Here is a 23676-nt window from a genome sequence, read left to right as displayed (position 1 = left end):
CCACTCAATACATTCCTTTTCTAAACCTTGAAACCGTCTGTATAAGTCATTTAGGTTAACTTCTAGCTTACTCTGCAGTCTCGAATGTCAATTCTGTTTTTGTTTTTGTTTTTTGCTCGTCTACATTTCTCTTCGATTTTCTTCTCAGCTTTCTACCCCATTCCCTCTCCTCTAGTGCAGGGCAGCCAACCGGGTGCTAAAATTGTGGATGACCTCCCTGCCTTTATCAGACTACTTTTTTTCTTATTTACTTCATACTTTCCTTCGCAGGGAGATTACAGCGCATGCAACCACTATCTGAAAGCAAACGTGATCCTTCAACGGATTGTTGTGAAGTGATGTGATTGTGGTTGGTGGGTAGGGAATTGACGCCTGCTTCACGTGCCTCAGACCCCACGAAACAGGCTTTAGAATTTCGCCATCAATGAGGTGTCGCTTTCTGTGCGATGATTGACCATTGACCAGGTTCTTGAGAAGCTTTCGAAAATCCCTAAGACGATAAAGCAGTGCAGCTACATTTCGTATCGGTCTCAGCAGCACAATCGTTCACCTAGCAGTTGGCGACAGCGCAGGTTCCGGAAAGTCGGCGTCCACCATGAACCAGCGTACGGTTTTCAAAAAGCTGCGGCCCCACATAGTTTTTCTTTCACAGTTAGATCTAAACAAGCGCTAGTATTATTCTGGTTGCCATAAGGAAACGGAAACGAAACTGGACAGTTGTTGCATGGTTCTTGCACTACTCGTCACGGTGGTCTAGTGACTAAGGCACCCGGCTGCTTACCCGCAGCCCGCGGGATCGAATCCCAGCTGCGGCGGCTGCATTTTCGATGGAGGCGAAACTATTTGAGGTCCGTGTACTTAGATTTAGGCACACGTTAACAAACTCAAGGTCATCGAAATTTCAGGGACACTCCACTACGGCGTCTTTCATAATCATATGGTGCTTTTGGGACGTTAAACCCCGGCAAATATTATTATTATGGTTGTTGCACTATATAAGCAACGAATACGACACAACATCTATTAAAGATAAACAGTGCATGTGACGAAGAAAACGCGTGCAAGGTCGAAAAATGATTAGGAAATTGGTTTTTTTGTAGTCTTAAGGAAAATGTAACGTACCATCACTAAGCCATTTATTTCACACACGCGAGGGTGAATTGGGTTTTTTTCACCTTCGAAGCATGCATAAGCACTCTTGTATGACCAGGCACTCGAATCTTCCTAATTACGCCTCTAAATGGTAAATCATTTAGGGACGCCACTTCTGTCTAGGACTCGATTCAAGGTTAGGTGCTTTTCAGCTATATTAGCAAGTAAAAACATGTGTCTGAAAAATACAAGCAGTCAGCCACTCAGCACAAGAAAAAAAATAATACTAACAAGTATACGTTTTTTTGTGTTTCACGGTGCATATTAATATGCAATGTACACCTTCCTCCACTCCAAATGCCTCCTCGCCCCTCCCCCCAAAAAAGAAAAAGTGATTTGGATATCCCACGCATTGGTAGAGCCGAATAATCTATGCCAAGCAGTCAGCGAGTAAATGCCGCTACCGTTGTTGCACTCTGAGCAAAAGTGAATGAACGTCTTTGAAAATTGGGGGACCGTAATGCTTTGTCTTTAAGAGTTGCACAAAACCGCGATAGCCGCCTGCGCGTACACACACACACACACACACACACACACACACACACACACACACACACACACACACACACACACACACACACACACATTCACGTGCGCGCACGCAGCAGCACACGCAAACAAACACACAAACACACCCACACACGCACGCACGCACACACACACATTCACGCGCGCGCACGCAGAAGCACACGGAAATACACACACACATACATATTCACGCGCGCGCACGCAGAAGCACATGCAAACACACACACACACACATTCACGCGCACGCACGCAGAAGCACACGCAAACACACACACACACACACACATATATTCACGCGCGCGCACACAGAAGCACATGCAAACACACACACACACACACACACACACACACTCACGCGCGCGCACGCAGAAGCACACGCAAACACACACACACATCACACAGCACACACACACAAACACACACACACGAGCTAATTTAGGCTATCGTGTTACCACATGTGCCGTATGAGTGGCCCATGAAATATCTCAGAACCATCGTCGTACCTCGTGAAAAAACATACTAAACAAATGGTGCAACAGAACTCAAGGCCTCGTAGTGGGGCTCTTGCATGAGGGACCCACCCACTTTCGCCTTAATTCTCTCTGTAGTAGATCAAAGTCTCCACTACTACTGCTACTTGTTTTACGTAGTTACGTGAAAAAAATCTTATGAAAATTTCAGCCAAGCCCTGAAATCCTTTTCGAAAGGGAGGGCGGTGCATTTTTTCAAGAACATCCTTTGCTATAAAGAACACCCTTTTCATTGTCTATATTTTCAGGGAAACGCCCTAATTCATCCGAATTTCGGGAGGGACGGGGAAGTTAGGGTAACTTGGCTGAATACGGGCCTGACTTCAGCACACGTTTCCTTACTACGGACTTCTGTGCGACGCTGCCGTGGAACCACTCCTCGACAAATTATTTCGCAAGAAATATTACAGAGAAATTCCATGGCATAAATGTCATTGTCGTGTTAGCACGGTGTCCTCAGCTATTAGTAATCACTTGAAGTAGCGATGTATATGTACTACGTGCATGCCAAATGAAAACATTGCCTTTCGATTCGCTTTTGGTGTCCTTCAGTCTAACAGAAAAACTGAAGAGAAAAGCGCTCAGATGAAAGCAGAGAATGTTTGTTGGAACTGCTCCTTAATATCCTCAAAATGATTAATCTCCAGGATGTCCTTCTCATGCTAACGCAACCCGATGGCGGTGCTTCCGGGGACGAGTCGTGACTCCCGCGTTTTCCTCTTCCGGCATTTTGCCTCTCGCTAGATCTCATTGGCTAGTGCGTCCGTTCAATGAAGGCTCCCGCGAGGTGATGAAGACATCAGGTAAAGAGAAACTTTTAAAAACAAGGTAGAGTGGTATGGTGCCAAATGTGCGATTTATTAGCTTTTTAGTGTGATGGGGGTCATTTTTTATCACAGGTTGAAAAACCCAATAAGCAAGAGGCGCCACAAAAACGGCAATACTTGAACAACTGCTGAAATAAATATTATCAACTTTGAGATATAAGGTGACCGTATTAACAACCTCAGCTGCAAATTATTCGCTCGTGGTTGTGTGGGCTTCAAGAATGAACACACTCATCTAGAACTTTAGCTTATTTCACTAGAACTGCTTGTAGCTAATATTTTATTAGATGCAAAGCAGCTCTTTGACTAGCCTGTGTAACGCTGTCCCTCGGCACACCCCCACTGCGCATGCTCATGCTAGCGTCTCGTGCCGGCCCAGCAATACACCTGCAAAACTGTCGCTTCCCCCCACCGCCTCTTCCACCTTCGCCAGGCCGACGCAGGCAGTGTCTGCTAATAAAAATAAAATGGCAGCATATCCACGGGATGAATAATGGAGAGTAGGGCGAAGCATCTGTCCCTCCGTTCGTTCTTGCTTCCGTCCATCCATGCGTCCGTCTGTGTGACCATCCACGCGTCCATCCGCCCGTCCGTGCGTGCGTCTGTTCGTGCGCCCGTCCCTACGTTCGTCCATGCATCCGCCCCTGCGTCCGTCCATGCGTCTATCCATCCGTGCAGCCATCCGTGCGTCCGTCCTTCCATCTGTCTGTGTGTCCGTTCGTCCATCAATTCAACACTCCAAGTCCCACCATCTCGCATCTTTTTGTCATATATTCTCCATGTAGAAGCACCGCCATTCAGTGGACATTCCCAGGACTAAACGAGAGGTGGCATACGCACACTTTCTTACGGCTTGCGCTTTGTGTCTACTTCCCACCTTTAACCACCTCGAGTTCATGGTACATATTAGTTCACTGTATTCATGGCACTGCGGCCCAACGCTCGCTAAACCTTTCTAAAACCAAGGAGGTTACGCCCAGCGAATATAACGTAGCAGCCATTTCTTTTCAGATAGTGCTCAATGTACATGCCAATGGCTGCTAATGGGAAATGAGAGACAGGAGAATTCGGCTTCTAGTTAACGCGCACGCTGCGAATTTTTGTTGTTCAACAACGCACAGGAACAATCTCCCACCAGCACCACCAAGCTTAAGACATGCTACGTACTACGACGTGGGATGAATGGGTGCCACTTTAAGGAGCTTCGCCCCTGAAAAAATGACTGCTCGTGCTGCACAACCGCTCAAAGGCCAACCCGTGTATGTAGGCACTAGATCGCGCTTTTGGGATCAGGTCGAGGATCGGAGGCCAAGTTTCCACGAAAACATGAAGTTGGAAGACGGTTTTCGATTATTCGTTTGATAGTTTCGTGGACGGATGATGCGTCATCCTTGTATTAGCTGTTCCAATGCCGATGTTTATGAGTGGCAATAAAACGTTTATCTAATAAAGTAAAGACACGGTAATAAAACGACGTCTGGGACAGTAGAATCCTATCAACGCATCCTACAAAAAATATTTGCATACACGACTCAAAAAACCACCGAACCTCTTATGTGCATAAAACCAGCGGCCTATATTCGTGTTTAGTTTCTTTGATATTGAATGTCATGACTGGCAGATTTTCCACTTATTTCTTCTTTTCGGAGGGTGTATACGTGAAGGCGGAGGGTTGTATCGAAGATCACCTTGGCATGTCCCATAGGTTGGTGCTGCTCTGCCTGGTACGCAGGTTGACGATGATGCCCACTTTGTCTTCTGTTAAGCAGTAGGAGAAGAAAAGGAATGAAAGACAGGGAGTTCCATCACGCACGCGTTGGCTTTATTCTCCGGTATGTCAATGACGCTAACGTGAAGGTACATTACGCACACAGAGACAAAGACACAACTACAGATGCATCGACGCCTTGAAAGGTCACGATATTTCGCCTTTCATGCCAGGAATAATTTTATTAGAACGTTATATTAGATTATATTTCACCTTCCATGCCGTTTTCTTTTTTGAAGCCACAAGTAAGTAAAAATATACAAAAAAACTTCTGCAGCGCCACATTTTAATCATTGTGTGAAGACCGAGATAGCAATAGAGTTGGTGGCGTTCCCCTTCTCTCTTCCCTACATTCCTTTCTCTTTCTCCGTCTGTCTATCTTTCTTTCTCTATTCTCCATTCTTTTCTCCCCCTCTCCATATATTTCTCTGTCTTTCTTTGATGCTCTTTTTCACGCCTTTCTTTCTATTTGTTTTTTGCTGTGTCTCTCTTTCTCGTTTTTTTATGGGGTGTCTTACTCCTCTTTTCGTCACCCCACATTCGTCCTACTAACCCCTATCGTTGCTGTACACTCCTAAACAAGGCTACGCAATGCTCGGTTAGGCACTGGCTTAGGTAAGTTCTAAGCCCTACACGCGACAAAAAGTTTTCTCACTAGAACTTGTGTTTTTTAATGTTTTTTATCTTCTCCTTTTTTCTTTGTTCTCGTCATCTCACCAATTTAGTTTAATACGTACCGCAGTGGAGGAGCCGGCGCAATCGTTTAGGGAGCGACACAGATGAAAATGATGGCAATGATGAGAAGAACCCAAAAAGAGCGCGTGCTTAAAACCTCTACGCCACGTCACGGTGAAGAGGCTCGGAATATATACTTCCCTACGTGGTAGCGGCTCTCTACGTATTAGTTGACGTCCCAACAGACCTAAATAACTTTTTTCCATACCATATCATACCACAGTAACTTTGACGGGCTACAACGGGGAAGCTGTTGAGAATACCCCGAGCCAGTTGCAGCCTTGTTTTCCCAACTTAGTGCTGGCGTAGCCCGGCCGTACATTCAATGAAAATATTCTATTTTTCTCGTGTTGGAGTAGAAGCCAGAGACAATGAAGTGCCATATCTTAGAGCGTCCGGTAATGTCTCTTCAATATTGCACTAAAGAGAAAACCTTTCCAATCCCGGCTGCGGCGGCTGCATTTCCGATGGAGGCGGACATGTAGGCCCGTGTACTCAGATTTGGGTGCACGTTAGAGAACCCCAAGTGGTCGAAATTTCCGGAGCCCTCCACTACGGCGTCTCTCATAATCATATTGTGGTTTTGGGACGTTAAACCCCACATATCAATCAATCAAAGAGAAAACCCGGGTTCGGTTCAGAACTATAGACCGAGTACAAAATCTCAAAACAAACATAACAAACAGTTCAACGAAAGGCGTTTATTGGCTAATTGGTGCATGGATATTTTCTAAGAAACCCCCAGCGACACACAAGGAGACGATAAAAATGAAGTACTAGCACACTTGTGCGCTTCTCTCCATTGCCTCGTCTCTCGTCAGTGTTTTACGGTAAAATTTTATAGACTATAGCAAAAAGTGGTTTTTAAACTCTAACATGCGCAAGTAGTAAAGTGTCGGTATTAGACACACCATCATCGTGGACTGTTGTTTCAGCCTGGGCACCTGAATTTATTTACAGTGGCCGAATATCTAAATATTTCCGAGTTAATCAACAAATATAATACTAATATATTTAATAGTAATACTAATATTATTTATTAGGGTTTTACATTTGAATACCACAATATAATTATGAATGGTGCCATTGTGTGAGGTTTGGAAATATTGATAGGCTGGCTTTTTTTTATTGTGCATCCACAGCTAAGCACACGGGCATCCAGCTTATTGCCTCCTTGGAAATGTGGCCTCCTCGGCCGGTGTTTGATCTTGTCAGCTGCCGGTCAGTACTATAACCAGTATTATCACAACAATGGGTGGCAGAGTTTGTTTGCATTTCGCCCTGTCGCGAAAACGGTGTGACTTCAAGACCAACACCGAGAAACGAGAATCGCAGTGAACGTTTTATGCTCGTAATCGGTGGAAAGAAAACCGAATGAGTCAGAATGACACAAAGTAAATGTTAGTGAATCGACTGCACACAATTTAGCCTACTGAATGATAAGTGCTTGTCTAGAGTAATGCTTGTAATCTACTTTGCAGATTAGCGTCTGTAACAAAAGCTATTAACCTGGTGCTCTCGCAACGAAAGAACTCACGGACTTCTGTTTTAATCTGTACTAAAAGCCTAGCTAATATAAAGGGAAAGTGAGGGGCAAAGCAGTTAATCCGAAAGACACATTGTGACAAGCTGGCCAACCGCGAGTACAGTAATAGATTTTACACTTCTATTTTGCCTGCGAGCTGATTGCCTTGGTTGATTAACAGTTTCGAGTTCAACGATTAGGCATGACTGTTTGAGGGAGACAAAGCATTCACTAGGTTACTGTTTCTCCTAGTGATTCGCGTACAAATAGCGCGAAAACTCGCTGACACAGACATTCGCTTGTCATCAAATCGTTTACCGCCGAAAGTACAGTCAATGTTACGGCCTGTACAATGATGTGCTGCGCCGATTCTTTGTTTACAGATGCGCCTTTGCATCATCACCGCTTGCGTCGGTAATGACTGTTGCCTATATATATATATATATATATATATATATATATATATATATATATATATATATATATATATATTTCATTTCATTTCATTTATTTATACTGTTATACTGTTATATATATATATATATATATATATATATATATATATATATATATATATATATATATATATATATATATATATATATATATATATATATATATATTTCAGAGCAACATGTCAATGTGAACTGATACCTGTTGTTTAGACCATGCAAGATGTTACTTGGTTCGAAACAGTTTCAGCCTCGAGCACATCGACACATCCCTAAAATAGCAATTGCAGCCCCTTTCTTTAAAAGGCATATTTTCTAAAAATTGTACAAAATTTCGCTCTTTAAGTCATACCAGACCTTTGATTCCAAAACTAACAAATTCTCAGATAAAAATGATCTTTTGGGGTGTTAACACTGGTGGAACAAAAACAGCCAGTCAGTGAACTCCAATCACAACTGGTACTGCGCGCATGGCTTCTGTGTAAGCAGGAAAGCACCAGTTAATGCGTGACGACTCTGAGAAACAGTGCGCACGCCGAAGATATCAAAGCAGCGTCCCCTGTAATTACATTTTGCATGCTGCGATGTTGCCTGTGTACGCGTCCACTCAGACAACACCACGATAATTTATGCTACTGATTTGTCCCTTAATGCGGTCGCGTTCTCCTCGATGTTCCACGCTATAAGTTGAGGAAACATGCGAAACAGTCGTTCTGTACAGAACTTGCTTGTCGCGTTCTTACTAATTAGTAAATAATCCATCTTCATTCGAGAGATAATTACACCGGACGACGACCCTAGCGTTTTTAATTTTTTGTTTTGTTTTTACCTTTACGTCGGGTATTCAATAAAGAGAGACCCCTTGACTGCTACAGCTACTTGCAGCACATGGCTACCCCCTGTCATTTTTGTGAGTCCTTTTTAATTCTTATTTACAACACTTTGCTTGGTTTTGTTTTGGTTTTGTTTTGTCTTGTGGTGTTTTGGTGTGGTTTTGTGTGGTTTTGTTTTTTTCTCAGTATGCGTACGACTATAGTTTTTGATCGATTCATCTGAAGGGTTCAACATCCCAAAAACACTGTATAAATATGAGAGACACCATAGGAGAGGGCTCCGAAAATTTCGACCACCTAGGGTTCTTTTAACGAGCGCCCAAATCTGAGCACACGGGCCTACAGCGCTTTCACCTCCATTGAAAGTGCAGCCACTGCAGTCACGATAAGATCTCATGACCTGCGGGTCAGCAGCCTAGTACCTCAGCTACATGACCACTGTGGCGGAGCGGCTATAGTTTCTTACGCAACGCTGAAACAAATTTTCCGCATGAGCTGAAAGTCTTCGGAAGCGCCTTAATATATGAATTATCGGTATGATGGTGGTTAACGTTGCTCTGCGTGTAATTTCTTACGCGTTAATACAAGTGTTAAAAAGGCGTAAGCTATTAACATCTACAAAAACGTGAAAAAGTAAAAAGTAAGAATCTGACATTAACCCTAATGTAAGCTACAAAAGAAATCGCATGAACGGGTTTAATGTGCAACACGCGAACAAGGTGTTCTTAATGCACTCGAACGAAAGTGTTTCAGTTGTATTATTCTGTATTTTTATACCTTTTTACTTGTTCCTGGAATGACGACTAAATAGGATAAATATTTTAATTTAGCCGTGTGACACCAGGTGTTACAGGGGCAACATTTCGATGATGTTTTAAAGAGCGAAGGCAGTGCAATAAATCACTTAAATTACAATAAAGCCGAAATATTTTATATACATTATGCGTTTTGTGAGATTTTTTAAGGCTGAAAAAGCCTTCCAGATATTTTGAAATGTTATAGTTGTTCTTTTTCAATAGTGTTCATGTTCCAGCCTGTGCCTCCGATTACTGCATTGGTCAAGCAGACGTACGTCTATAGTTCGCTCTAGCTGTCGGGTGAATAGGGTGCTCCGGCTCCAAGTTTTCGGTCACCGTTGAATTATAGCAAATGGTGCAGGTATTTTAACACATTGTGTAAACCTTCGTGCACTCCTTCTTGGCGTTCATACCTGAGTTCCGTAAGATATTTTGCGTTTTACGTGTTAATACAGAGAGGGGAGGGCACGGCAACGAGAGGGCAAGAGGAGAGGGCACGGCAACGTCCATGCGAACGAAATGCCTAAACTGCCGCCGTTCGTCTTCCAGGTTGTGCCGTGGATTTTGACAGCGATCGCGACAAGCGGATCTGATGGGACGCCTTTCCTGCTTCCTCATCTCAGCCTGGTTTTGGAAGATGCGCCGTGGATCAACGGAGCATCGGCCTCAGTGACGTCACCGGCAGCGCAGCTACTTAAAGAGCAGCACATCAAGCAACTCCTCAGAGGGCACGGCAACGTCCATGCGAACGAAATGCCTAAACTGCCGCCGTTCGTCTTCCAGGTTGGTTTTCAAACTACTGTTGTCACTTACCGTAGTGATAATAGATTTTTGATTGTCCTGCCGTGCCCTCATAGATGTTCCTTGATTCTTGTTGATTGCTGGTCTGTGTTGCTGCGGTTGTTGATGGCGGGGGATGTCGAAGAAAATCCCGGCCCTACTGTGGCCCAGCAGCTACAGACTATTTTGGAAAATCAGGCAGCATTTGACCGTCGGTTGACTGACATTCATGATCAATTAGCCCAGATACAGACAAATACCGATGGATCGGCTGGCTTAGCTGCTTCAGTCCAAGAACTGAACGCAAAAATTGAAGTTCTGGAACATACTGTAAAAACACAGGCAGAAAGGCTAAGTGAACTTGAAAACAGAAGTAGACGCAATAACCTCTTGGTTTTTGGCGTAAAGGAAGGCAGCCCGGAATCGGAGTCATACCTGAAAGTTTCTGCAGTCGACAATATATTTGGCAAAAAACTGAACGTCCATGTTAAAACAATAGAAAGAATTCATAGATTGGGCAAGCAACGGCCGGGGCATATTAGACCAGTCATAATGAGGTTCTACGATTTCAAAGAAAAAGATGCTATACTCCGAAACTGCAGCAAACTAAAGGGAACTTCTATTAGCGTGAGCAATGATTATTCGAAGGAGACGGTCGCGGTGCGGAAAAAGTTGTGGGACAGCGCAGCTGCGGACAGGGGCAGCGGAACGAAGGTATCGCTAGTTTATGACAAATTGAAGGTAGGCGAAAGCTTATTTACTTGGGACTACAACCGAGATGAACGCCAACCATATCATAAGGAGCGATATGATAAAGGATCGCCAGCAGCAACGCGCAACTCTGACAGCGTTGGCGGCGCCCCGGTGGGAGGGGCAGTGGCTGCACCGTCACATGCGTAGCTAGTGCTTCTCCTGTTCAATGCTCGTAGTCTTGTTAATAAGGTAACTGAACTCGAACATTTATTGCTGTCGAGATCTCCCTCTGTGGTGATCGTAACAGAGACTTGGCTAAACAACGATATTCCGAATGATGTGGTTGTTCCTCCTGGGTACAGAGTGTTTCGCTGGGACAGAAATTCCCATGGTGGGGGCGTTGCAATTGTCATAAAAAATGTATCTCAGCAGTTCCAATTAATTGCAATTTATCGGAATCTGTATAGTGTAAATTTACGTACGCGAACACCAATTACCTTATCGGAGCCGTATACAGACCACCTGCCACTTCGCCCGAGCTCCTGGAAGACCTTCAGACGTTTTTGAACTCAAATGTAAACAAGACAACAAAATTAGTCCTGGCCGGAGACTTTAACCTACCAAATATAGACTGGATTTCTTTATCGGCCGGTAATAAGGATGCTACTAGCAGCGAAAAGCTATTTGAAATAATGATCAGCCATAACCTAACCCAAATTGTTCAACAGGCCACTAGAGTAACATCGGGTTCTCAGTCACTGCTAGACCTGGTATTCCTTTCGGGCACTATGGAGGACTTCAGTGTTACGGTCGAAGACGGCATATCTGACCACAAACTGATTTCGGTTGAGATTCTATGTGGTACAAAACCTGGAAAACGACCCTTCGTTCGGGTGCCTGTTAGTGACTACGGCCGGGCAGATGACACGTCAATATTAGACTTTTTGGAAACTGCTTTTGATGATTTCAAGCAAGCCTCTGATAGCGAGCCAGTTGATTGTTTGTGGCAGAAATTGAAATCAATAATTAACAGCTGTATAGAAAGGTTTGTTCCCATTCGATTGAAAAAAAAAAAACAAGGAAGACTAACCCCTGGATCACTAGAGATGTTATCCACACTAAACGCAAAATAAAGAGATTACGCAAAAGACAAGGCCACTCAGAGCAGATTTCCCAACTACGAGCAGCGTTGAAAATCCAAATCTCCAAGTCCAAAAAAAAGTTCTTCAATGAAACGCTTTCTGGGTTCTTGCGCACTTCGCCTAGAAAATTTTGGCTATACTTGAGCGATAGGAAAGAAGCGATTGAACATATCGCGGTTGGCTCTGATGTTGTAACCCAGAAACAAGATATAGCTAATGGTTTCAATCGCTTTTTCCAATCTGTATTTACAAAGATGGCATTCACGGATGAAGATAAGGAAATGGCCGATACTTGCACATGCGCCATGGATCCAGTTTCATTTGATCAAGCGGGCGTGTTTCAGCAGCTACTTAATTTGAACGAAAAGAAGGCTAATAGACCGGATAAAATACCAACTGTGTTTTTGAGGCGGTATGCGGAGTGGATGTCGTTTTACTTAGTCATTATCTTCGAAAAATCACTCTTGACACATTCGCTTCCAAAAGACTGGCTGAGCGCCATTGTGAAACCGGTATTTAAAAGTGGCGACAGGATGCTTTTTACCAACTACAGGCCAGTGTCTCTGACGTGTGTTTGCTGTAAGGTTTTTGAACACGTCATTGCCAAACAGATGGCTATTTTCTTGCAGACAAATGGGCTGATATGTAGGCAACAGCACGGGTTTAGGCAAGGGCTTTCCACGTTATCCCAACTGATTGAAACTCTCCACGATTTTGCCGCTGCCGTAGATAACAGAGAACAAGTCGAAGTGATATGCATAGACTTTGCAAAAGCCTTCGATAAGGTCTCCCACCATAAATTGCTCTTCAAGCTCAAACGAACAGGCGTAAATGAAAATATCCTGAAGTGCATTGAAGCATACTTAACGAACCGCAAGCAGTTGGTACGAATTGATGGGTTTGAGTCTGAATCACTTGATGTTTATTCCGGTGTGCCCCAAGGCTCCGTGTTGGGCCCATTGCTGTTCTTGGTGTATATAAATGATGTTGTTGTCATTGTTAACCCTCCTGTAAAAATTAAATTGTTTGCTGATGATTGTTTAATCTATGCCCCAGTGACGTGTGCGAATGACCAAATTGTAATTAATGATTGTCTTGATGATTTTCAAACATGGTGCGATATATGGGAGATGAAAATAAATTATTCTAAGACAACATATACGCATATAACGACCAAAAAACAATTTTTACCATTTACGTACAGCATTGGACCTAATTATTTACCGCAGGTGTGTGCATTTAAATATTTGGGAGTGCGTATTACGAATGATTTGAAATGGCGTGCACATGTCGAGAATGTATGCTGTGCCTCTTACAGAAAACTGCGTTTCTTGCGTGCTAAATTACCGAATGCTACGAAAGACGTCAAGCTGCTTGCATATAAAACATTTGTGCGCCCTGTTTTAGAATATGCTTGTGCTGCCTGGAGCCCCCACCAAAAGGATTTAATAGATAAACTGGAACGAATTCAGAGACTTTCCGCGCGATTTATATGTTCGAAGTATAAAAGGACTGATTCGGTTACCGAGATGCTAAAACTAAGTGGTTTGGAATCTCTAGAAATTAGACGACAAAAGCAGCGCCTAAAAGTATTTTTTCAGATATTGCATGGTCAAATAAAAATAGATAGAACAATTTACGTACACCCCTCGCATAAGCTCAGCAGCCGGATCAATCATGACGCGGCAGTTCGCACCCTTCGGTGCTCGCACGGACGTCTTTCGGAAATCTTTTTTCCCTGATGTTATAGAAGCGTGGAATAAATTGCCGCGACATGTTGTTGAAAATTCTGACGTTAAAAAATTTTGGATGTGCTCTTGATGTTTACTTTGTCGAGCAATGAATATGCTATTGTGTTATTGTTCAAAGTGCTGAAAATATCAATGTCTGTATTTACTTTCCATATCCTATGCTTCCCTCCCTGTAATGACCCTCAAGTGAGGGTTGACAGTGTAAATAAATAAATAAAATAAATAAAATAAAATACCACAATAAGTTTATGTGGCATCACATTAAAGACCTTTTTATTAACCTTGATCTTTTGGAGTTTTTATCCTGTATCTAATTTGAGTGTGTGTGTGTGTGTGTGTGTGTGTGTGTGTGTGTGTGTGTGTGTGTGTGTGTGCGTTTGTGTGCGTGAAATATAAGGGCATCTGCTAGTTGAGTGTGATTGTCTTGTTGTGCAGTCTCTACTCCTTTACTATGAAATTCTCGTAACTTCCACTTGTGCTTCACGGCCCTCAGATTGCCTGCATGCGCCGTTGTGCTCGTGGCATCAATTTGAGCCTATTCCACCCACTTTTAAAATATTGATTGATTTGTGGTGTTTAACGTCCCAAAACCACCATATGATTATGAGAGATGCCGTAGTGGAGGGATCCGGAAATTTCGACCACCTGGGGTTCTTTAACGTGCACCCAAATCTGAGCACGTGGTCCTACAACATTTCCGCCTCCATTGGAAATGCAGCCGCCGCAGCTGGGATTCGATCCCGCGGGCTGCGGGTCAGCAGCCGAGTACCTTAGCTACTAGACCACCGCGGCGGGGCACCCGCTTTTAAAATAGAAAAACTGAAACGGCTTATGAATGTTTGCACCTTTCTGCTCAATTTTGTTTGAACCTGTCTTTATTATTTTTAAGTGAGCGCCACTGCGTATTCTTTTGTTCGGTTCGTCCCTTTTAACGTGTTATTTTTGCGTGTACAGATTGATATGAGCATATGTAATTCCTCAACTTTATAGTATTGACCATCGTCGTTACATTGGCCTACTTGTTTTTGCGTTGTGGTCGAGGCAGAGTCTTTCTATAGACTATCGAGAATATTGGAGCTCACGCTGTCTTTATGTGGCATATGCTTTGCTTGTAGCGAAGTGACCTGGCAACAAACATCTTTTCTTTTGCTTTATATTTTGCGTAGCTTCAGCTTCTATTACGTCTGCCAGGAGATACTTTTTTTGCGGTACAATCTTATTGAAAAAAAATTACGTTGTGGCCCTTTAAAAGAGCAGTGTCTCCTTATCCAAGATTGTAAGCATGCACAGGTGTCTGTAAAAGCATAAGTGCAAGTTGGCTGCCTGAGAAGAAAAATATGAATCCCAGAGAGTTCGTCGGAATAACGAGCTGCTCCATGTTGCAAGATATACGAGGGCGAAAAAGTTGCTAATGGTGTTGGGAAAGTCGAAACTGCAAGCAAGAAAAGTAAGTATGCAAATCCATGAAAATAACTAGTACGAACAATTTCCGAGCTCCCGAAAAAGTACTGTCGCGATTCAAGGCAGGAGTTACAAGAGGAGCCTGTCGGATGCACTTGAGGTGACATAATGAGGGCGTGGGTTTTAGGTTTTTATTTATTCACTATAAAGCCTGTGCACTGTCCGTTTGTATTTAGTAGCAGAAACCTCTAAGTAAAAAAAGAAAGTTATAGAAGTACCAGGATAATATCGGCATTAATCTTCAAGCTTCATGTGTTTTCTTAATACGTACACTTTCTATTTATTCGAAGAGTAGTGCTGATCTTACATGTATGTACCTGAGCCCCCGTTATTTCAGTTTCTTGATATTTGGAGAAGTCATCAAACGGTTCAAAGTGTTTTTCAGGATTTGCAAACATACTACAGCAGTGCGGGTGTTCGTTTTTTTTTCTTGGTATGTTCCAAATCACTTCAGAACAAGATTCCTAATAGACCTATACGGGTGGTTGTTTGGTATCTGTGACTTCTCTTTCACCCTTGACAAAGAAAGCTAGCAGTAAATGCGTCAGTCGACGTGATAACACATTTTTTTTGCATATTCTTTAAAATATGTATGAATGTCACATCAAATCCACCACCGAGAAAAAAGCTAGGGCGAAAGCAAGTTTTGCCTAACAAAAAAAAATCGTGTACTAATTTCTACTGAGGTGAGAAAATTTTGACACTTTCAGAATAAGCATATATTCTCTGTCAAATTATTCTTGGCAATGTTACTTTACTTTTTTGAAACTTTTCCAGGTGATTTTGGCCGTGTCATGTCTGTGACTTCGACTGTACGAGGCCGAAGAGCATGCTAATGTTTCAGAGACTTCGAAATATTTTCTCTAAGGTTAACTGCCACTTAGTGTGAAAAGTATTGCACGAATAGCGGCAGAAACGTACTAGTAAGCACGCGTATTTTTATCGCACTCCACTACATCGACATCGAGGAATTAACGAAAATTTAACGAGCAGTTGCCGAATGTTGCCGATAGTTAGCCAACTAAGGCAGCGCTCATATATGTGAACTGTACATTTATGCAAGCTTTCAAAGAGAATTCTTTAAAAAAACTCAAAAACTTTGAGCTCTTTAATTTATGATTCATACAGTGGAGCGAGATGAGAGAAAACGAGGAAACGAGAGGAACAAAATCATCCTTATTCTCTAAATTTCTTATCTTCACCAACCATTCCATGCACTTGTGCCCTTATTGCACATTTTTGGGGAGGCTTCATTTTCTGTTGTTTCGGTTGCGACAAGTGTGCTTTTATTTGTATGCTCTCTCCTGACTCATTCACGAATGGCTGACCTTTGATACCAAGGATAACGTAGCTGGCCGCCCTCGTGTGGTCGTATTGGTGCCGTCGGAATAAAGCACGACGGTTCTTATAGAGAGGGGGGGTCGCCATTAGATTCCGGGCACTCACCAACGGCCGCCAATCCAACGACGTTGCGACGACAGCAGCGTGGACGGTGTCTGCTATAAGGCATCGTCCTCGCTGTAAGTGCTTTTCGATCTCAGCGCCTAGAGTCACAAAACTTTCGCTAGATGGATTGCACCGACGTCATGCATGCGAGACTAACCCGGGGAAGACGAAAACACTAGGAGGGGGGAGGTAGAGTAGGGGTTGCAACATACTATATGTCAAAGTTCCTGCCTGTATCTGCTTTGCGTTAGTGTTTGGTTTACATTTTTATTCTACACGTCAGTAACAAATCTATAAAAGTAATTTTTATAATCAGGCGTCCTATACGAGAACAAATTACCGCAAATGATTCCCCGGCTTTCAAGTTAAGCAGAAAAAAAGGAAGGGAACACTAGGCGTTGCTGAAAGCTATTGAGACGAATGTGCACGCGCACAGAAGACCTTTCTTTAAAAGTGGCATATGTTTCTGCGCATACCTGTCCAATTCCAGTGGTACTAATTTCTGTCCGACTGAAATGCGCGTGTAAAAGAACTGTTTGATTTTGATGCGTTCAGAAGTTAATAACCAAATGTTGAGAAAACTTTGCCGTGAAACAACGTTGCTTGATTCAATATGGCAAAGGTATTACCAGCAAAATAGCCGAAATATCCACGGTAATAAAAAACTCACAGACTTCTTTTATTGATGCTGTGGAATTCATATCCAAACCTCGGTGACTACCGTGCAGGAGATGAATCATCAAAGGTTGCACACTTCCACGAAACTGTACAATTAGGACGCAACAACGTCAGGTTCGTATCGCTGTGTCCGTGAATATGTCTGCTGCCATGTTACCTCGGCGTTGCTTTCAAGAACTTATGGATGAGATATCAGATGTTCGCGTGAGTAACGCTATGCGTACGCATCATTGCAACACGATGTCAAAATAAGATATTATGAATTTTGATAAATCTTAGTGAAAACTCAATTTTAATCACGCAAATACTGCTTGCATACAAACAGCCTTTGAATTTTAGCTCACATGAATTTCGCAAACTTTTCTAATTACGTTTCCTACGAAAGACAAGATTAAGCGACGTATGGTGAGCCGAGCTACATAAAACGAGTCCCTCGGGTGGAGTGATTGCCGGCCAGGTCTGCCAGGGTAACCTAACCTGTGGCAACATCTACACCACCACCAACAAATATGTGAATGACTCACCTTCCCGAATAACAGTGGATAATTTCTATTGTAGTAATATGTTCTTATGTGGAGATTTCAAGTGCTTTGAAAAGTTCATGTCACATTCTTGGAGTGCTTCTGTACCATGTTCTCTATCGGTATTCTCTCTTAAATTTTAACCTAAATAGCAACTATTTTATTTCTTGCACAAATATTTACTGATATAGCAGATTTTCAAATTTTGCAATATCCACTTACCCCTCTTAGCATCGAGGCACATTCTAATATACAGCTCCTGGGGACGGTGAATTGGAAACTCATTCGCCATGCGCTTCAGTGAAAACAAAATTTGCGATGTAACCGCTTTCTAGACTTTTTTATCCCCTTTTGTCCTCCTTAACTCCGGCTGTCTCAAGCAGATAAGCAGTTGAGCGGCAATTAACCGTTCGTTAAGTACAAAAAAAAACAGTCTTAAAATAAATGTACTTCGGAAAGTAAAGGGGCATTATCTTTGCCGTATACGTGGTTAATTGCGGGAATAAAGACGATGAAGAATTTGACGACAGACCATGTACTTTGCTCAAACAAAGAAGCCACGCGAAGCTCTGTGCTGTTCCTATGCGATGGTGTCTCGCACTTTTGCCAATATCAAAATAGCTTGAGTTGGCTCGCTATGCTAAGTAATTCGAACGAAATCAAGCATGTTGTAGTGGAGCATACGCACCAACGCGTATGCGCCTTCGGAACACAAAGAAAAGCCCGCGTTCTGATTGCGCTAGAACCTGTGCCGCCTTTGCCAGACTTGCGGTTCACCCATTTTCCGTCACGACCTCGTTGCCACTCCTCTGTTCGAATAAACATCATCGCATTTGGTGGAGGCTGCTGAGATCCCTAAGCAGACCTGGAGCTCCGCTCTCGCAAGTTGGCCGAAAGACCACCGTACAACATGACTGACGCAGTCGCCAACCAGCCCATCCTAGCACAGCCAGCACCATCGGCTGCCCCGTCGACCTGCCCCGGTGCTACCCGTCAGCGGGACCCACCAATCTTCAGCGGCAATGGTGAGCAAGACGTCGAAGACTGGCTCTCCTTGTACGAACGCGTGAGTGCCAGCAAAAAATGGGACGACTCTAAGCTTGCCTATGTTATCTTTTACTTGGCTGATGTCGCCAAGCTATGGTTCACCAACCGCGAAACCGCCATCGCCAGCTGGTCCACCTTTAAGACCCTCGTGACCGAAGCGTTCGGCCGACCAGAGGTCCGCAAGCTTCGCGCTGACCAGCGTCTGCGCCACCGAGCCCAGCAGCCTGGCGAGACCTTTACTAGCTATATTGAGGATGTGCTCGACCTCTGCAGGCGTGTTAACTCATCCATGCCTGAAGAAGAGAAAATTCGACATATTATCAAAGGCATCGAGGATGGCGCATTCCAGGTGTTGCTGGCGAAAAGCCCGACCACGGTGACAGTCCTCGTAAGCCTGTGCCAGAGCTTCGATTAATTGCGTCGTCAGCGTTCCATAGCCCGACAGAGTGTCCTATCACCAGATTCGATCTCGGCCGTCGCACTCGCAAATGGCAACGTTCATCAAGGAACTCTGTCGAACCAGATTAAAGACTTCATCAGGGAGGAAGTTGCCCGACAGCTCTCCCTGCTGCCGCATAGCGACGCGCCCACGACAAGCCTCCCTTCGAATATGCAGCAGGTCATACGCACTGAAATTTGCAATGCCCTCCCTACAGTTCCGGCCTCTTACCCATGCACTTCGGTGCCATCTGATCTCTCAACTGCTGGCTACGCACCAATTGCGCCGCCTTCACCTCTCAGCTACGCAGCTGTGGTCGCGCGGCCCCCACCGCATCCAGTCGCCTTATCGACTCCACCTCCTCCAGCCTCGCCTCCAGCTTACAGGCCCCCACCTCGCTTTTTCCGTCCAGCTAATGAGTGGCGCACCCGAGACAATCGTCCCATCTGCTTCGCGTGTGGCATCGCTGGCCACATTGCACGCTTCTGCCGCCACCGTTCCACACCTGCGCACGCATACTTCGGAGCTCCTACCTACGCACCGCAGCAGACTACCACGTCTGCATATGAACAGAGGCACTCCGACTCGGATCGCCACCCATCGACTGCTCGTTTCCCATCACCTCGTCGCCGATCGCCATCGCCTATGCGTCGTCGACCACCTCCTGAGGAGGGAAACTAATCAGTGCAGTTCTGGAGGCAAGAACTGCACCTTGTGCGCAATTCCCAAGGCCTCCATTTTCGCCGTAGAATGTTGTTGATGTCGATGTTGAGGGAGTCGCCACATTAGCGTTAATTGATACCAGGGCCGCCGTTTCTGTGATGAACGCAAAATTTTGTAGGGAATTGAACAAAATGACCACATCTCTCAGTGGCTTGGTGCTGTCCACGGCTAGCGCGCAACGCATTCATCCCTCGGCTGTTTGACGGCGCGCGTCGTCATGCGAGACGTTTTGTACGTCGTACAGTTTTTTGTTCTACCATCTTGCTCTCTTGACCTTATGCTGGGTTGGGATTTCTTATCACGTCATGAAGCTATCATCGATTGTTCCCGTGCCGAAGTGTCCCTTGTGCCAACATGTGAATTTTCAACACCCGACCGCTCTCCTCTGCTCTGCAAACTCATCGCTGATGACGACATCACCTTGCCTCCTGAAGCTTCGGTCCCTATTAGCCTTTCATGTGTGGCGCAACCTGACGGCACGGTGGTGTTTACGCCATCTCTGGTTTTTACTGAACGCAAGGGCATCGTTCTCCCATTTGCTGTTCTTACAATTGCGTCTGGTTTAACCGTAATGCTGATCACCAACCACTGCAACTACCCCATTGGCTTACTTCGTGGTGAAACGTTAGAATATGTGCAACCTGTCGACCATATCGATGATATTATTCTTCCCGACGAAACGCCATGTCACATTGCTGCAATCACTCATGCGTCTGAGCCATCAAGTTCGTCAGCCTTCGACAATGCTATTGACGCAGACTTTCCCCTCTCGCATCGCCGCCAACTTGTTGCTCTCCTTAACAAGTTTCGTTCTTCTTTCGACTTTCAAGAACCTGCTTTGGGCCGCACCACGACTATCACTCATACTATTGACACCGGCTCACATTCGCCTCTGCGACAGCGTCCTTACCGCGTTTCCGCCGAAGAGCGCCACGTCATTACGGAGCGAGTAGATGACATGCTTAAACGTGGAATACAGCCTTCTCAAAGCGCTTGGTCATCACCTGTGGTTCTGGTCAAGAAAAAAGATGGCACCGTACGATTTTGCGTGGACTATCGCCACTTAAACAATATTACGAAAAAAGATGTCTACCCGCTACCACAAATAGACGATGCTCTTGACTGTTTACAAGGCGCCGAGTACTTTACACCTTTGGATCTGCGTTGTGGATACTGGCAGGGGCCAATGGCTGATTGTGATCGCCCTAAAACAGCCTTTGTAACGCCGGATGGCCTATATGGGTTCAAAGTCATGCAATTTGGGCTCTGCAACGCGCCTGCCACATTTGAGCGCATGATCGACACCATCTTGCGTTCCCACAAGTGGAAAACCTGCTTATGTTACCTGGACGACATCGTAGTCTTTTCATCTGATTTCCCGACACATCTTGCTCACCTCCACGAGATTCTGACGTGTCTAACTTCTGCAGGCCTACAACTTAACTCCAAGAAGTGCCACTTCAAAGCACAAAAACTAACCATCTTGGGACATGTCATCACAAGAGACGGTGTTCTTCCGGATCCCGATAAGCTTCGAGCTGTCGCTGACTTTCCGTTGCCCACATCACTGAAAGCCCTCAGAAGTTTTGTCGGTCTCTGCTCCTACTTTCGTCGCTTCGAGCGCAAGTTCGCGTACATCATCGCACCTTTCACGAGTCTGCTTTCCAACAGCAAAGGCATATCTGCATGGTCACCTGCATGTGACGACGCATTTCGCCAGCTGCGCCGCCTGCTAACCTCACCACCTATTCTTCGTCACTTAGACCCTGCTGCGGCCACAGAAATTCACACCGATGCAAGTGGCATCGGTCTTGGTGCAGTTTTCGCACAACGGAAAGGCACCCAAGCTGAATACGTAGTCGCCTATGCAAGTAGCGCTCTTAAGAAGGCTGAATTGAATTACTCCGTGACAGAGAAGGATTGTTTGGTCATAATCTGGGCGTTGACGAAGTTTCGCCCGTACCTTAACGGCCGTCCTTTCGACGTAGTCACAGACCACCACGCTCTATGTTGGCTGTTCACCTTGAAAGACCCGTCCGGACGCCTGGGGCGTTGGGCACTTCGATTGCAAGAATACGACATCCGTGTCGTATATCGTTCCGGTCGCAAGCATGCGGATGCCGATGCACTTTCGCGATCGCCATTAACATCAGATGTGGATTCTCTGTCTCCCCCTTTTACCACCTTGTCACCGCTCGACACGACTGACATGCTTTCGGAGCAGCGTAAAGACTCATACCTTGCCTTGTTAGTCGACTACCTTACCGATCCGTCTGCTGTCCCTTTCACGAGAGCGCTACGCTGGCAAGCAGCCCACTTTTCCTTACGAGACAACATTCTGTACCGCCGCAACTACATGCCTGGTGGTCGGAAGTGGCTCCTTGCTGTCCCAACTCATATGCGCTCTGACATCTGCATGAATTTCCATGCAGATCCCCAAAGTGCTCACGCAGGCGTCCTGAAAACCTACGAAAGGCTGCGCCAACACTATTACTGGCGAGGAATGTATCGCTTTGTGCAGAAATACGTCCAGTCTTGCACCACTTGCCAACAGAACAAGACACCTCCGCGGCACCTTACTGGCATGTTACAGCCACTCCCTAGCCCGGCTCGCCCATTCGACCGCGTGGGTATAGACCTGTATGGCCCCCTCCCATATAGTAGCTCTGGAAACCGATGGATTATTGTCGGAGTCGATCATCTGACACGCTACGCTGAGACTGCAGCTCTACCGGCAGCGACTGCTCACGAAGTTGCACTCTTCATTCTCCGCAGCTTCATTCTACGCCATGGTGCTCCGCGGGAATTACTCAGTGACAGGGGTCGAGTGTTCCTGTCAGAGGTCATCCAAGCTATCCTCGCTGAATGCAACATTATCCACCGGAAATCTACCGCATACCATCCACAGACAAGTGGTATTACTGAGCGGTTCAACCGCACACTTGGCGACATGCTGAGGATGTACACCTCCTCCGACCACACTAACTGGGACGCTGTATTGCCCTTTGTTACCTTCGCTTATAACACCGCGACGCGAGCGACTACCGGTTTTTCCCCGTTCTTTCTATTGTACGGCCGCGAACCTTCCCACCCACTCGACACTATACTACCGTACCGCCCTGATGCCTCTGAGTGCTCCCCGTTTTCGGAAGTCGTCAGATACGTTGAAGACTGCCGTCAGTTGGCTCGGTCTCTGACAAGTGAGGCTCAAGGTCTACAAAAGACTCGACACGACGACGCTCACCGCATAGCTCCTACATTTCGTGCTGGCTCCCTTCTGTGGCTTTGGGTGCCCGCGCACGTTCCTGGCCTGTCTTCTAAACTTCTTGCCCGGTACCATGGTCCCTACCGTGTCATTGACGCGACCTCCCCGGTGAATTACATCATCGAGCCATTAACACAATCACCAGATTTGTGCCGTCGAGGACGCGAGACCGTCCACGTCGACTGTCTCAAGCCCTACTACGACCCCCTCATTGTGCCTACTCCCTGAGTCGCCAGGATGGCTACCCTTCACCCCGGGGGTATTGTAGTGGAGCATACGCACCAACGCGTATGCGCCTTCAGAAGACAAAAAAAAAGCCCGTGTTCTGATTGCGCGAGAACCTGTGCCGCCTTTGCCAGACTTTCTGTTCGCCCATTTTCCGTCGCGACCTCGTTGCCACTCCTCTGTTCGAATAAACATCATCGCAATGTTACTTTTTGAAGCGTAAATATCGTTGCTTATTTGCACTGATACGGTCAAAATAGACAAGATCTTTCTCCTATCAGATTAGATACGCTCAGTAGCGTTTGTGTTTGGGCTACTTGGTACACGGCACAATAATTTTAGTGAACGAATGGTGAGA

Source organism: Rhipicephalus microplus, chromosome 1 (assembly GCF_043290135.1).
Source record: "Rhipicephalus microplus isolate Deutch F79 chromosome 1, USDA_Rmic, whole genome shotgun sequence".
NCBI lineage: Eukaryota > Metazoa > Arthropoda > Arachnida > Ixodida > Ixodidae > Rhipicephalus > Rhipicephalus microplus.
The sequence above is the reverse complement of the archived record's forward strand: the minus strand, read 5'-3'. Positions refer to the sequence as shown.